The sequence below is a fragment of the Macaca nemestrina genome, chromosome 2 (genome assembly GCF_043159975.1).
Source record: "Macaca nemestrina isolate mMacNem1 chromosome 2, mMacNem.hap1, whole genome shotgun sequence".
NCBI lineage: Eukaryota > Metazoa > Chordata > Mammalia > Primates > Cercopithecidae > Macaca > Macaca nemestrina.
Genome location: NC_092126.1, coordinates 94,875,497 through 94,892,261, shown reverse-complemented (window position 1 = coordinate 94,892,261; position 16,765 = coordinate 94,875,497). Strand labels below are relative to the sequence as shown.

General features: G+C 44.1%; 1 long non-coding RNA gene across 1 annotated transcript; it reads right to left on the bottom strand.

The window, feature by feature from the left end:
• Window positions 1-8,703: 8,703 nt before the first annotated feature.
• Window positions 8,704-13,077, bottom strand: LOC139361766 (uncharacterized). The gene is made up of 3 exons (XR_011619387.1): window positions 12,973-13,077; window positions 12,016-12,100; window positions 8,704-9,028 (listed from the first exon to the last, which is right to left on the bottom strand). It is a non-coding gene; the product is annotated as an uncharacterized lncRNA (long non-coding RNA).
• Between the last annotated feature and the right edge of the window lie 3,688 nt (window positions 13,078-16,765).

Sequence of the window (16,765 nt, the reverse complement as noted above, 5' to 3'; positions counted from 1 at the left end):
TCCTATTTAACCTTTACTGTGCCTGCTATCTTCCCTTTTACATCTTCACCCAACTCTCTGTGGTTGCCTCAGTTTCTTTGCTCTCCTCCAGTGCAAGCAACCTAAGCAGTCAGCCGCCAGTTCTAAGCAGTCCTCTTGGCTGTACATTGATTCATGCAGTCTACCTCCTCCCACCAAAGCTCTTCTTACTATGTGTGTGCCACACACTCATATCTCACTTTAGAGTATCCTATTCCCTCAGGGCCCTGCACTTAATTTCTTTAAGCCCAGGTTCCCCACTGTAAAATTAGCCACTCTAATCATGACAGCTAACCTTTACGTGGTGTTTGCATGTTGACAACCCTTGCTTGCTCCTAGCGGAACAACCTATACTTCCATGGCCCCAGAAAGTGATACTAGACTATGAAAAGTACATAAACTGAAGGGAGTTTTTTGTGACTTTGGCTGAACACCTACTCTCTTTAACTCCCTAATATTTCACCTTGTTCTTGTGAGTACAAGTATAACAGACGGCCCGTCATTTGGAACAATTCACTCTCTTTATCGTACTGAATGCAGTGATTGGTACTGGAAATAATACGGTCTTTGAAAGTGGACAGACTTGGATTGAAAAATTAGTGCCATCATTTGTTAATTGTGTGACCTTGAACAAACAGTATAGAAATCTCTTCGAACCCAAATTGCTCATCTCTAAACTTGAAACACTCACATTAGCTAACCCTTGGCCAGGTGCAGTGGCTCACACCTGTAATCCCAGCACTTTGGGAGGCCAAGGGGAGCGGATCACTTGAGGTCTGGAGTTCAAGACCAGCCTAGCCAACATGGTGAAACCCCATCTCTACTAAAAATACAAAAAAATTAGCCGGGTGTGGTGGCAGGTTCCTGTAATCCCAGCTACCCGGGAGGCTGAAGCATGAGAATTGCTTGAACCCAGGAGGTGGAGGTTGCAGTGAGCTGAGATTGTGCCATTGCACTCCAGTCTGTGCAAAAGAGCAAGACTCCATCTCAAAACTAACTAACTAAATAAATAAAAATTAAACATTAAAAAATAATAGCTAACCCTTGAACAGAACCTCCGGATAGAGTATAACATGTGCCAGACACTGCTGTAAGTGTCTTATTTGTACTGGTTCATTTGATCCTCAATGCAATCTAATGAGGCAAGTTCAATTATTATCACTCCCATTTTATAGAGAAGCAAACTAAGGCAAAGAAGGTTAAGTGGCCTACTCTAGGTCATGCAGCTAGAAACAAATCTGTGATTCAAACCTAGAGAGGCTGATTCCAGAGTCTATTTTTGTTTTTTCATTTTTGGTTTTGTTTTAGAAGACAGAGTCTCACTCTATTGCCCAAGCTAGACTGTAGAGACATAATCCTAGCTCGCTGCAGCCTCAAACTCCTGTGTTCAAGCAATTCTCCCACCTCAGCCTCCCAAGCAGCTGGGACTACAGACATGTGCCATCATGTTTGGCTAATTAAAAAAATAAAAAATTGTAGAGATGGGGTCGTGCTATTTTGGCCAGGCTTGTCTCAAACTCCTGGCCTCAAGGAATCCTCCTGCCTCAGTCTGCCAAAACACTGGGATTATAGGTGTGAGCCAGTCTAAATTCCTAACCCCTATACTACATGTCCTCTTATTGCTACTGCATGAGATAATTCTGAGCATTAAATAAAACAACCTGTATTAAAGATCTATTACATAGTATATGCTGCACACAATAAATTCTCTGCTGCTCCCATTGTAACATTGTTACTTCTTGGTCTTGGATACTCAGATCTCAGTCAAACAGGTAAAGAACGATCATATCATTTTGCCTATAGACCAGATACAGTGTGGCACAGAGAGGGAGCTAAAAGCAGTTTGGCATTCCTAAAAGGAGCTGTGAATGGAGAGAGGAGACTGTTTTGAGGATGGGAGTGAAGCTAGGGAGAATCTTAAGTGTCCATGGGGAGGCACTGTAATGTAGGGTAACGAATATGGGCTTTGGCAGGGCGTGGTGGCTCACACCTGTAATCCCAGCACTTTGGGAGGCAGAGGTGGGAGGAGCACTTGAGGTCAGGAGTTTGAGACCAGGCTGGGCAACATGGCAAAACCCCATCTCTATAAAACAAATAAATATTAAACGTTTAAAAAAGATTAAATGAGATATGGTGCAAATGGACCTCACCGTTCCTTCTCTGTTTAAATCCATTCATGCTCACATAACTGGACACTACACAGTAGTCCAGATAGAAATAATATTTGCCTCAGAGTAAAAAATTAAAAAAACACATAATCCTATGTATTAGATGTAGTAAGCAAATGGATGGCATTCCCAGAATTGATTGCACTAGAAGCTTTTGGCATCAAGCTCCCAGAAAGTTCTCTAGCGTTTGAGAATAAAGCAGGCCTGGGGCTGAGAGGGAGTAAATGTGGTAGGCAAGAGCATGCCTATTCCTTTTTTTTTTTTTTTTTTTTTTTTTTTTGAGACAGAGTCTCGCTTAGTCGCCCAGGCTGGAGTGCAGTGGCGCGATCTCGGCTCACTGCAAGCTCCGCCTCCCGGGTTCACGCCATTCTCCTACCTCAGCCTCCCGAGTAGCTGGGACTACAGGCGCCCGCCGCCTCGCCCGGCTAATTTTTTGCATTTTTAGTAGAGACAGGGTTTCACAGTGTTAGCCAGGATGGTCTCGATCTCCTGACCTTGTGATCCACCCACTTCGGCCTCCCAAAGTGCTGGGATTACAGGCGTGAGCCACCGCGCCCGGCCGAGCATGCCTATTCCTAAAGGGGTGTACTTTTTGCTGGGGGCAAGAAGAGCTTTTTCAAACTTCATCAAGGTTTAGATTAAGGCTGGGTGCGGTGGCTTATGCCTGTAATCCCAGCACTTTGGGAAGCCCAGGTGAGCGGATCACCTGAGGTCAGGAGTTCAGGACCACCCTGGTCAACATAGTGAAACCCATCTCTACAAAAATACAAAAATTAGCCAGGCATGGGGGTGCATGCCTATAATCCCAGCTACTCGGGAAGCTGAGGCGGGAGAATTGCTTGGACCTGCGAGGCAGAAGTTGCAGTGAGATGAGATCGTACCATTGCACTCCAGCCTAGGCAAAAAAGCAAGACTCTATCTCAAAAAAGAAAAAAAAAGGAAAAAAAAGATTAAATAACCCTTGCAATTGTCAACCATGTACTGCTCAGATTCCACATTTACCAAGCAACCTTCTGATTAATACCTGGATCCCCAAAAGAGTGTCCTGGTAGAGCACACAGAAATATTTCTGGCCCTAGAAGGAAAGCACTCCATTATCAAGATACAGAAATTAGTCTTGTATGAATTAGGAGTTATTGCTGCCCACAGCTAGAATAATCTCTTAATTTTTTTTCACCCCTTTAGTTCTATCATTGGAGAAATTTTGCAAACCCTACTCTGAAATCTCTGGCTGCCTGAACACCTACTATATGACAGGCATGACCTTGGTTGACACAGTGAGGAATTCAACTCTGAAAATGACACTGTCCCTGCAAAAACAACTTAAAATCTAGTAGAGATAATAAAGCAAATACACCAGGAACTAAAATAAGGCACAAGTTGGACAGAATGCCATCTCATTATCACCTTGAAAAACCCCCAAGGCCAAGTCTAGGCCTCCTACTTCTATTCAACTTAAGGAAGTGATAATGAGGAGAAAATGTTCTTTTCATTAAAAGACTTCTTAATGAGTAGACCAAGACTGGCTGCTAAATGGTGGAATTTTGCTTTTCAGGTTACATAGGATTTACATTTACCTTTCATGGTATAATCTTTATAAGGAGAAGAAAACAGACATGCAAACATAGAAGAACAGGAGGATAATTATGTATAGATAAAGAAAGGGCAAGAGGAGCTGGTGGCAAAGGCCATTTGTCCTCACAGTGATAAACAAGGGAACCAACAGGCACAACTCAGTGGCTCCCAAACCCAGCCAGTGCTGGCGCGGCTGACGATAATCGCTAGCGCACACTCCACCCTCAGACATGCACCATACTTCCTTGATGCACACACAGACTCCTCATGTTTGCCTAGAACCCCCTACCTTGCCTCAGCTCAGACTCAAATACTACCTTTGCCTTAAGCTTTCCCTGCCCTCAGCTAATAGAAGAATCCTCTTCCTCCTACATTCCCACATACGTTGTCTCAAAAGCCTTAGTGGCATTCCTCACATTTTATCTGCAGGTAGCTAAGAGGTAGCAAAAAGAATATCAGAATTTGACTCAGAAAACCTAGATTAAAATTCGGATCTTGCCACCAACTACCTGTAGAACCACGGAAAATCACAATTCTCCCATTTCAATAAATGAAGAAATTGTGTCCACTTCAAAGAGGAGCCCGGGAGGTTTAAATAAGGTAGTTTATGGTAATGATAGGCCAGCCAAAAGTCTGCACAATGTGAGGGCAAGAAGGCAAAAGGATTTGTGTTTTGTCAAAGATGGCTTCCAAGGAAACAAATCTAGTTTTTGGCCAGGCACAGTGGCTCACACCTGTAATTGCAACACTTTGGGAGGCTGAGGCTGAAGGATCACTTGAGGCCAGGAATTCAAGACCAGCCTGGGCCACATAGTAAGACTTCTCACTCCCACCCCACACACAAAATTTAAAAATTAGCTGGGCATGGTGGCATGTACCTGTAGCCCCAGCTACTCTGAGGTGGGAGGATGGCTTGAGCCCAGGAGTTAGTAACTACAGTGGTCTATGGTCCACCACTGCACTCCAGCCTGGACAATAGAATGAGACCCTGTCTCAAAAAAAAAAAAAAAAAAAATCTGCTTTTTTTTAAAGAAGAAGGCCAGGCACAGTGGCTCATGCCTGTAATCCCAGCGCTTTGGGAGGCCAAGGAGGGTGGATCGCTTGAGGTCAGGAGTTTAAGACCAGTGTGGCCAACATGGTGAAACCCTGTCTCTACTAAAAATAAAAAAATTAGCCGGAGATCTCTTAAACCCAGGAGGTGGAGGTTGTAGTGAGCCAGGATGATGCCACTGCACTGCAGCCTGGCCAAGAGAGCAAGACTCCATCACAAAATAGTAATAATAATAATAATAATAATAAAGAAGAGGAGGAGGAAGATAATTTGGTGGAAGAATTCACAGAGGGAGGACTTAACTTGCCTGTGATCTTCTAATGGTAGGAAAAGATTCTAGAAGCAAAATTAAAGTAACTGTTGTCTCTTGTATTTATGACAGTGTCCAGAAAGAATTACAGACCTGAGAACAGTATAAGAAAATGTGATGGGCCGGGCGCGGTGGCTCATGCCTGTATCCCAGCACTTTGGGAGGCTGAGGCAGGCAGATAATCTGAGGTCGGGAGTTCGAGATCAGCCTGAGCAACATGGAGAAACCCTGTCTCTACTAAAAATACAAAATTAGCTGGGCTTGGTGGCACATGCCTGTAATCCCAGCTACTAGGGAGGCAGAGGCAAAAGAATCGCTTAAACCCAGGAGGTGGAGGTTGCAGTGAGCCGAGATTGTGCCATTGCACTCCAGCCTGGGCAACAAGAGCAAAACTCCATCTCAAAAAAAAAATAGAAAGAAAGAAAAAGAAAATGTGGACCAGGTGCGGTGGCTCATGCCTGTAATCCCAGCACTTTGGGAGGCCGAGGCAAGTGGATCACCTGAGGTCAGGAGTTCGAGACCAGCCTGATCAACATGGAGAAACCCATCTCTGCTAAAAATACAAAATTAGCCAGGTGTGGTGGTGCATGCCTGTAATCCCAGCTACTCGGGAGACTGAGGCAGGAGAATCGCTTAAACCCAAGAGGTGGAGGTTGCAGTGAGCCGAGATTGCGCCATTGCCTGGGCAACAAGAAAGAAACTCCATCTCAAAAAAAAAGAAAAAAGAAAAAAAGAAAAGAAAATGTGTTAATCGGCTAAGTCACTTTTTTTTTTTTTTTTTTTTTTTTGAAACAGAATCTTGCCCTGTCACCCAGGCTGGAGTTCAGTGGCACGATCTCGGCTCACTGCAAGCTCTGCCTCCTGGGTTCATGCCATTCTCCTGCCCCAGCCTCCCAAGTAGCTGGGACTACAGGCGCTCGCCACCATGCCCGGCTAATTTTTTTATTTTTTATCTTTTCTTTGTATTTTTAGCAGAGACAGGAGTTTCACCATGTTAGCCAGGATGGTCTCAACCTCCTTACCTCGTGATCCGCCCGCCTCAGCCTCCCAAAGTGCTGGGATTACAGGCACGAGCCACCACGCCCGGCCTGAGGCTAAATCGCATTTTAATTTCAACATATAAACAATGGAGATTTTTGCTTTAAAGAAACAAGAATAGGCCGGGCGCGGTGGCTCACGCCTGTAATCCCAGCACTTTGGGAGGCTGAGGCGGGCGGATCACAAGGTCAGGAGATCGAGACCACGGTGAAACCACGTCTCTACTAAAAATACAAAAAATTAGCCGGGCGCGGTGGCGGGCGCCTGTAGTCCCAGCTACTCAGGAGGCTGAGGCAGGAGAATGGCGTAAACCCAGGAGGCGGAGCTTGCAGTGAGCCAAGATCGCGCCACTGCACTCCAGCCTGGGCGACAGAGCGAGACTCCGTCTCAAAAAACAAACAAACAAACAAACAAAAAAAAAGAAACAAGAATAACATGAATCCCAAGTAGAATCCTTATTTTAATCTGTTCTTTGGGCAAGACACCTGGGTCTTTCAGAAGCAGTTTAATTACAACTTAACTTGGGTGCTTATGGAGCAGTATTAACTATTTAAGCAACTCAAAGGCTGAGAATAATGTAGTGGGAAAAGCATTAGGGACCTGAGTTCCAATGTTTTTATGATTAATATTTGTAAAGCAGTCCCAGGAGGGTCTCTGGGCCTCTGTTTCCTCATTTGTGCAATGAAACAAATCCTTGAGTGCCCTGTCAGAGGCCTTCTGGTTCTGTGCTCCTCTGAAAACTATCAAACTAACAAACTTCTGGAAGTCAATGATCAGCCAGGGTGAAGTCATGCTGCTCACTGCCCTGCCTTGAAAAGTTAAGGTATGAAATCTCCATTCCAGAGTATCAGCAAACCCTGTGCCTGTGCCGGACACTAGGGCTAGACATAAAACCTTGGCTATCCAGGAGCTGAATTTCTATCAGGAAGGGGGAAAAAAAGAAAAAACAGCTGGAGAATCAAAAAAATATATTAGAAAATATTACAACTGAAAGGAATTTACAAGTTATCTGGTTCTATTCCTTTCTTGTACAAATGAGTAAACCAAGAACCAGGACAAGAAGAGTCAAAAGTCATTTCCCCAAAAATGCACAGCTGGAGGAAGCATAGTTTAAGAAGGAAAGAGCACTGGACAGGGAGTCCTTACTCTACAAAGAACTAATTATGCCACACTGGGTCAGTGGCCACACCTCTCCAGGCCTCAGCCCTTCCTGGGGAATTATACAGTTTGACTACTGCTCCTTCCACTCTAACCCACTCTATGTTTGTGAACTTGGGACTAGAACTCATCCCTCTTGAGCCCCTACCCTGAGCTCTTTCTGTCCTACCAAAAAGAAATAAGGATGCTGAGGAAACACATCCAATTGCAAAGTCCCAGGAAGATGAGAAAAATGGTAGAAGCTGACTTATCCTGGAGTCCATTAGTGCCCCAGAAGATTCATCTGAGAATTCATGTATGCATCTCTCAGAATATCCTTTACCTGGTAATGGGAATACTTCCACTCGTTTAGTCACTCAGAAATGCATAATCCTTAAGGATAGGAAATAAAATTGATAGTGTTCAAATTCAAAAGACGAAAAGGGGTGTGCAGGCAGAAGCTGCTTACAGTAAAACTGATGAAGCCACAGCCTCAGAGTACGGGCTGTTCCAAGATCCTGGGAGAACCATAGCAGTGGGTTCACATGATCATACAATTGTATAAAATTTGCAAAAGTGAGGTATTTTTGCACTCTTTTCCTTAAAGAAGGCAGTAAGACTGAGGCCCAGCAGGGCATGGTGGCTCACGGCTCTAATCTCAGCACTTTGGGAGGCTGAGGTGGGTGGATTACCTGAGGTCAAGAGTTTGAGACCAGCCTGGCCAACATGGTGACACCCCATCTCTACTAAAAATACAAAAATTAGCCAGGCATGGTCATGCATGTCTGTAATCCCAGCTACTTGGGAGACCAAAGCAGGAGAATTGCCTGAACCTGGGAAGCGGAGCTTGCAGCAAGCCGAGATTGCACCATTTCACTCCAGCCTGGGCAGCAAGAGCAAAACTCCATCCTCCCCGCTACAAAAAAAAGACTGAGGACCTATAAAACTTGCAACCACCCCTATATTCACAGATGAATTTCCCCTCTTCTCTCCCCTCCCCTCCCTTCCTCTCCTAGTTCCCCTCCTCTTTTCTCTTCCCCTTCCTCCCTTTTAGGACTAGAAGAAGGAAAAATTTTATTGTTTTTATGAAAATAGATAATTTAAGAGAAGATCAGGGCCGGGCGCGGTGGCTCAAGCCTGTAATCCCAGCACTTTGGGAGGCCGAGACGGGCGGATCACGAGGTCAGGAGATCGAGACCATCCTGGCTAATACGGTGAAACCCCGTCTCTACTAAAAAATACAAAAAAAACTAGCCGGGCAAAGTGGCGGGTGCCTGTAGTCCCAGCTACTCGGGAGGCTGAGGCAGGAGAATGGCGTGAACCCGAGAGGAGGAGCTTGCAGTGAGCTGAGATCCGGCCACTGCACTCCAGCCTGGGTGACAGAGCAAGACTCCGTCTCAAAAAAAAAAAAAAAAAAAAGAGAAGATCAAGAATGAAGGATAAAAATAAGAAGGGGCTGAGCACAGTGGCTCATGTCTGTAATTCGAGCACTTTGGGAGGCCAAGGCAGGAGGATCGCTTGAGCCCCAGAGTTAGAGACCATTCTGGACAACACAGGGATACCCCACCACAACAAAAATTTTAAACATTAGCCAGGTGTGCTCATGCATGTCTGTAGTCCCAGCCATGTATGCCTGTAGTCCCAGCTGCTCAGGTGGCTGAGGTGGGAGGATGGCTTGAGCCCTGGAAATGAAGGCTGCCGTGAGCTGTGATCATACTGCTACACTCCAGCCTAGGAGACAAAGAGAGATCCTGTCACTAAAAAACCAAACAAAATCACAAGTACTCCATAGATAAGTATAAATATTATATACCAATCAATCAATAAAATCTAAAATAAATCAAAAATGAAGTAGATTCATTTGTTGACACAGTCTTGAGTTCTGTTGGTAAGGTGTTTTTTTTTTTTTTGAGATGGAGTTTCACTCTTGTTGCCCAGGGTGGAGTGCAATGGCACGATCTTGGCTCACCGCAACCTCCGCTTCCCAGGTTCAAGCGATTCTCTCGCCTCAGCCTCCCTAGTAGCTGGGATTGTAGGCATGTGCCACCACGCCCAGCCAATTTTGTATTTTTGGTAAAGACAGGGTTTCTCCATGTTGGTCAGTTTGGTCTCAAACTCCCGACCTCAGGTGATCCACCCTCCTTGGCCTCCTAAAGTGCTAGGATTACAGGCCTGGGCCACCGCCCCCAGCCGACTGTTCCTGAGGTTTTTAAAGCTACTACTAGGTTGGGGCGTGGTGGCTCACGTCTGTAATTCCAGCATTTTGGGAGGGTGAAGCGGGTAGATCGCTTGAGCTCAGCAGATTGAGATAAGCCTGACCAACATGGTGAAACCCCGTCTCTACTAAAAATACAAAACTTAGCCGGGCATGGTGGTAGGTGCCTGTAATCCCAGCTACTTGGGAGGCTGAGGCAGGAGAATAGTTTGAACCCGGGAGGCAGAAGTTGCAGTGAGCTGAGATCGCCTCACTGCACTCCAGCTGGGGCAACAGAAAAAACCTGTCTACTGCTAGGAGAACCCCAGAGAAGGATTCATTTAACTTTTATCTTTTTCTGCATAAGAACAGAAGAAGCCAACTTTAATTTCTAAACTTCATGAAATAGAACCTTGTATTTGGGGATTTTTATAGTCAATGAGAGGTTTTTCTTTTTTTTTTTTTGGTGGAGTCTGGCTCTGTCTCCCAGACTGGAGTACAGTGGGGTGATCTCGGCTCACTGCAAGCTCCGCCTCCCAGGTTCAAGTGATTCTCCTGCCTCAGCCTCCCGAGTAGCTGGGACTACAGGCACATGCCACCACGCCCAGCTAATTTTTTGTAATTTTAGTGGAGACGGGTTTCACTGTGTTAGCCAGGATGGTCTCGATCTCCTGACCTCATGATCCGCCCACCTCGGCCTCCCAAAGTGCCGGGATTACAGGCGTGAGCCACTGTGCCCAGCCCAATGAGAGTACATTTTGTATAGGAAGGGTATTTTGTTGTGCCCACTGGGGGTACCACATAAATACATTCTGCTTGTAATCTAGTCTTTCCCCTTTAGAAGCCCATATGCATCTGATAGAGGAAATAGGGTGTGGTGAATTGTGAAATTGTAAGGGTACTTGAATTATGTAGCTGTTACCAGATGCCTCTACCTATTATAACATCAAATATTACATATGTTCAGATTTCTGAACTCTGCAATTAAAATGAAAACTTCTCGGCCGGGCGCGGTGGCTCAAGCTTGTAATCCCAGCACTTTGGGAGGCCGAGACGGGCGGATCACGAGGTCAGGAGATCGAGACCATCCTGGCTGACACAGTGAAACCCCGTCTCTACTAAAAAATACAAAAAAACTAGCCGGGCGAGGTGGCGGGCGCCTGTAGTCCCAGCTACTCGGGAGGCTGAGGCAGGAGAATGGCGTGAACCCGGGAGGCGGAGCTTGCAGTGAGCCAAGATCACGCCACTGCACTCCAGCCTGGGCGGCAGAGCGAGACTCTGTCTCAAAAAAAAAAAATAAAAAAATAAAAAATAAAAAAATAAAATGAAAACTTCTGTGCAGAAACGGCAGACATTTAATTTTCCTTGTCCTAAGAAGAAAAGAAAACCCAAATACGTGAGTCACTGGTAAAGCCAAATGAAGACCACGAAGGTTCTCTCTCAGGTTTAATACTGAATGCTATCCCAGACATGGAGATCCCTGTCTTTCTGGAGACTGACATTTGTCATTCCAGGTGGAAGAGGTCAGCCTAAAGACAGGATAACTCAGTGAAATATCACTTTCCTCTCAAGATTCTAAAACTCAATGTTTCCCAAACTTGACAGATAAGCATTATCTGAGGCTGATTTTACAAAGCAGATTTCCAGGCAAGGCTTAGGTGGAGTCCAGGAATCTGTATTTTTAGCAAGCATCCCAGAGGATTCTTATCACTGTCACAAAGTCAAGGCCCAGGGTGGCTCCCAGAGTCATCATTATTGGAATAAATATAGCAGTCATGGGGAAATGTACTTTAACCTGCACACAGCTAGAAAGGCACTGGGATTCATGACTTAGAATTCCATCTTCAAGCCAAGATGTTAAACCTATCAATAAATGTGCATTTCTCATTATCAACCATAGTAGATTCTTTCTTCATATCTTTTTTTTTTTTTTTTTTTTTTTGGAGATAGAGTCTCACTCTGTTGCCCAGGCTGGAGTGCAGTGGTGCATCTCAGCTCACTGCAAGCTCCGCCTCCCGGATTCATGCCATTCTCCTGCCTCAGCCTCCCAAGTAGCTGGGACTACAGGCACCCGCCACCACACCCGGCTAATTTTGTTTATATTTTTAGTAGAGACGGGGTTTCACCATGTTAGCCAGGATGGTCTCGATCTCCTGACCTCGTGATCCGCCCGCCTTGACCTCCCAAAGTGCTGGGATTACAGGCGTGAGCCACCACACCTGGCCCTTCTTCACATCTTAAAGTGCCATATGCCCAGAGTTTCTACCAGCAGAAAACCAAAATATTAACAGAATAAATTACTTCAAATAGATATATGCTGCTGAACTATTCTCAGGTATTTGGAATATTGGCAAATTTTGAATCAGGCGAAGGATCATTAATAGCATTGTCCTTTGAGCATATGCTTTGCTTTCAACTGCTCCAGTGTTACAACCTTCATCATCCCACAAAGAAAGCAAGGGGTTGGTTTTGCCAGCTCCTCAAAGAGCTTTTTCAGTGATACATACAGTCAGAGACAGCTCACCTTGGGGACAGTGCCAGAACTCGTGGCTGCCTTCTCCCCTTGCCTGCCAGCGTCTGCAGTGCCAGTTCCAGCATGATCCAAACAGCTAAAGAATGTGAGGGAAACAGAGGAGGGTCTGCCTGGGGGAAAGGAAAAGGCTCACTTCCTCCTCTACAGGGATACCCTCCAACTAAGAAGAGCAGCCAAGACCTAAGGTCAAGCCTATCACACATCTCAATAGTGGGAAGAATCCCAGAATTATGAATAAAATATAAACCTGTAAGAAAGTGACTTCTCACTATCAGGGACTGGGCTCTATCATAGGCTATTAATATGTCATGATTCTGTTTCCTGAACACAAATGCAACTCTTTTAAAACATTGTTATTAATTTTTAAGAAGAAAATACATTCACACATTTAAAACAAACAAACACGATACCAGGTAAAAATCTTGCTTCTATCTTTGTCGGTAATCTGCCCAGTTCCCTTCCTCCTATCCAAACGGATTACTGTAGTTTCTTGTATATCCTTCTAGAATATATGCAAAAACAGGCAAATACAAATACATATTTACATTCTTTTTTTATTGTTTTTTTCTTTTTTGAGTCAGGGTCCCACTCTGTCACCCAGACTGAAATGCAGTGGTGGAATCATAGTTCACTGTAACCTCAAATTCCTGGGCTAAAGTAATCCTTCCAACTCAGCCTCCTGAATAGCTGGGACTACAGGCTTGTGTCAGTATGCCAGCTAATTATTTTTATTTTTATTTTTTGTTGAGATGGGGTCTGCTGTACTGCCCAGGCTGGTCTCGAACTTCTGGCCTCAAGCAATCCTCCCACTTTGGCCTCACAAAATGCTGAGATGACAGGTGTGAGCCACTGTACATGGCCCTATTTGTCCTCTTTTTACATAAAACAGAACATCCTAGGCACCCTATTCTAAACCTTGCCTTTTTTCACTCATTAAATGTATCTTACAATTTTTCCACATTGGTACAAAAAGAACCTCTTCATTCTTGTTTGCGGTTGCCTGGTATTCTGTTTTAGTATGCACCGATTTGTAGTGAAACTATTCGTTTTCAGTTTGTTTCCTGACAGTGAAATAAATGGCTACACTTTAGAATCCCTGAAAGTTAAGAAAGCCCAGAAACACCAAGAAGTTTTGTGAAGTCATACATGTAGAATTTCTAGAGATTCTCAGATGGATATGATTTAAGAAATGTATTCTGTTTCATATCATTACAAAAAAATATTCAATGTTATAACGTAAGAGCAACTGGAAAGCATCTAAAAGAAATTAGAAAAGATTTTAAACTCAAATATTGGTTAATTAAGGTAAACAACGAAAGAAGAGGAGAGACAGAAGATCGGCTTTGTTTTTATAACTCCCTTCCAGCTTTGTCACACTCCTCTCGGTTCTTGGAGAAACCAGGGCTTGTTAGAAAAGACTCCCTAAGATTGTGTACTAGAGTGGTCCATCTAATTAGAAGAGAAGAGGTTAGGTAAAGGGAAGGCCAGGAGGAAGACCAGGTGGGCCAGGAGAGCAATTTCCTTACATTTTTATTATAAGAGGCTAAACTGTTTCCTAAGTAGTCTACTTCCTCCAGGCTGTGATTTTATGAAAGAAAAACTTTTAACTTATAACTCAGTGTGTTTGACCACAACTCTATTTAAAGGTACATCCTTTATTTTTTAACAAGCCTTGAACTGTTGAGTCATATAGAGATTTGTGAGCTCTACTTTCTAGAGTTTCCCTCTCAGAAGACAAAACGAGATTTCTTTTTTTTTTTTTTTTTTTTTTTGAGACGGAGTCTCGCTGTGTCTCCCAGGCTGGAGTGCAGTGGCGTGATCTCGGCTCACTGCAAGCTCCGCCTCCAGGGGTTCACGCCATTCTCCGGCCTCAGCCTCCCAAGTAGCTGAGACTACAGGCGCCCGCCACCACGCCCAGCTAGTTTTTTGTATTTTTAGTAGAGACGGGGTTTCACCATGTTAGCCAGGATAGTCTCGATCTCCTGACCTCGTGATCCACCTGCGTCGGCCTCCCAAAGTGCTGAGATTACAGGCTTGAGCCACCGCACCCGGCCACAAAACGAGATTTCACTTCCTGCTATGAATTTACAAGTACATCAATAAGTGTATCTCAGAGTAATTTTAAACATCAGAATAAAGAAGCTCCAAATATTTCTGAAAAGTTGGGATAACTTTAACTTGATCTCCGCCTTTGCCAGTCTAGCTTGTGTTCAGTGGTCTGTGGCCTGGGATGTTGGCAAATTCAGTCAAAATTAAATGGTCATGGTCATATGACTATGTATGGGTTTGGGGTATAACACTCAAAAATTTTGTCAGTGATGCATTAAAAAAAAAAAAAGAACTGAATTAAAACAACAGCATAGTTTTACACAAGTTAAATGTGCCCTTTATAAATACAGCAGGTTTTCAAATAACATTTGGATCAGTGTCTTTTCATTATAACTTAAAAGAGAAAAAATGGATTTCCAGCTGGAACCACCGTCAGTGTGGAGTCTGCACATTCTCCCCAAGTCTACATGGATTGTCTCTGGATACTCTTGTTTCCTCCCACATCCCAAAGATGTGCACGTTAGTTTTATTGGCATGTCTAACTTGTCCCAGTCTCAGTGAGTGTGGGAGTGTGTGTGAGTGCCCTGCAATGGAATGGCATCCTGCCTAGCGTTGGTTCCCACCTTGCACCCTGAGCTCCTGGGTTAGGCTCCAGCCACCTGCCACCCTGAACTGGAATAAACAGGTGGGAAAATAAATGAATGAGTAAATACAAACTATTGTCAAATAAAAATTCATAAAATATATAATAACCATACAAATGCACAATCGGCCAGGCGTGGTGGCTCAAACCTGTAATCCCAGCACTTTGGGAGGCTGAGGCAGGTGGATCACATAGTCAGGAGATCGAGACCAACCTGGCTAACACGGTGAAACCCCGTCTCTACTAAAAATACAAAAAATTAGTCAGGCATGCTGGCTGGCACCTGCAGTCCCAGCTGCTCAGGAGGCTGAGGCAGGAGAATGGCGTGAACCTGGGAGGCGGAGCTTGCAGTGAGCCAAGACCAGCCTGGGCGACAAAGTAAGACTCCATCTCAAAAAAAAACCTGCACAATCATAAATGGGGCAGCACAAAAGTGCTCAGTGAGCACCCCCATATTTGTTATTGTTTGTTTTTGAACTGCCTGGTAGTAGGAGGTGCTCCTGACAATTTTTGCTTTGCAAATATTTATTCCTTGATTTAACCCACCACATCTATGACCACCCTCACACACTGATTGACTAAAAACTTGGTAAATAATTATCTCATTTGTTTTGATTAATCTCTCTTAAATGTGTGTATAGCTCATAATTATTTCAATTCAATGTTGAATATTAGAAGTGTTTTGTGTCTTTATGTAGAAGTTTGATGACGTTTTTGTGACCAGAAACCTGATGTGGGAACTTAACTCTTGTTTATATGAATAGGTTTTGTTATACTTCGTTTTGCTTCAACTGGTAGTTTCCAAGAATCTATGCATGACGTTGATGAGGACTTACTGTGTAACACTTTACCTTGAAAAAAAAAAAATCTGCAGTTTGCTTGTGGAAGCCAGCATCTCCCTGTCTACCAGGCTGCCCACCTGTCTACCAGGCTGCCCACCAGGTTCCCACACTCATCACCTTGTATGGGAATGGAAAAAAATAATCGATAGGAAAAGGGTAAGAGAATAATGAGATAAAGAGAGGGAAAAGGGCTGGGTGCAGTGGCTCACACCTGTAAACCCAGCACTTTGGGAGCCTGAGGAGGGAAGATTGCTTGAGGCAATCGAGATGAGCCTGGGCAACATAATGAGACCTGTGCCTACAAAAAAATTAAAAACAAAAAAATTAGCTGAGCATGGTGAGGTACCTGGAGTCCTAGCTACTGGAGAGGCTGAGATGGGAGGATCACTTGAGCCCGGAGTTTGAGGCTGCAGTGAGTTATGATAGTACCACTGCACTCCATCCTGGGTGACAGAGCAAGATACTGCCTAAAAAAAAATTAAAATTAAAGTAAGCTTTAAAAATATAAGAACGAGAGATAGAAAAAAGATCAGGAAACAGAGAGGAATGACACAAAACACACTGAGAGGAGATTAGGGGAAAACTAAAGACAGGGAAAGGTGTGGCTGGGCCAGGGTGGCAGAGGCAGGAAGGGTAGCAGAGCTGTGAGTTACTGTGAAGTGACTGAAGGAAGGTTATCTGAAATGAGACAAAAGGTCAATGGGTGTAGCTCATTGTCCTTGTGAGGAGTGTGAGTGTGTGAGAGTGTGTGTGTGCATGCACACGTGTGCAAGTTATGTGTATTTCCACGAGGTTCGATTCAGTTGGATGAAGTTTTCTGTGTTTGCATAGTGTTTCCCATGGATGAAATCGTGCATAAGCAAAACAAAATTCACATTATGCTCAAAATGTTCCCTATTATTATCAATCGTGTTGGAACAACTTCATGTTTTCAAACCAAGAGTTTTACCAGAACTGACTGTATTTAGACGATATTTATAAATCTGGAGGTATGTACACCTACTGTTTATGTCAGTTATATCTCGGATTATAACTTATTTAAGTTTTCTTCTTTCTGTTAATTTGTATTTGCTAAATTTCCTTCAAGTAACATCTACCCATTTGTAATAAAAAATAGGGGCCGGGCGTGGTGGCTCATGCCTGTAATCCCAGCACTTTAGGAGGTCGAGGTGGGCAGATCACGAGGTCAAGAGATCAAGACCATCCT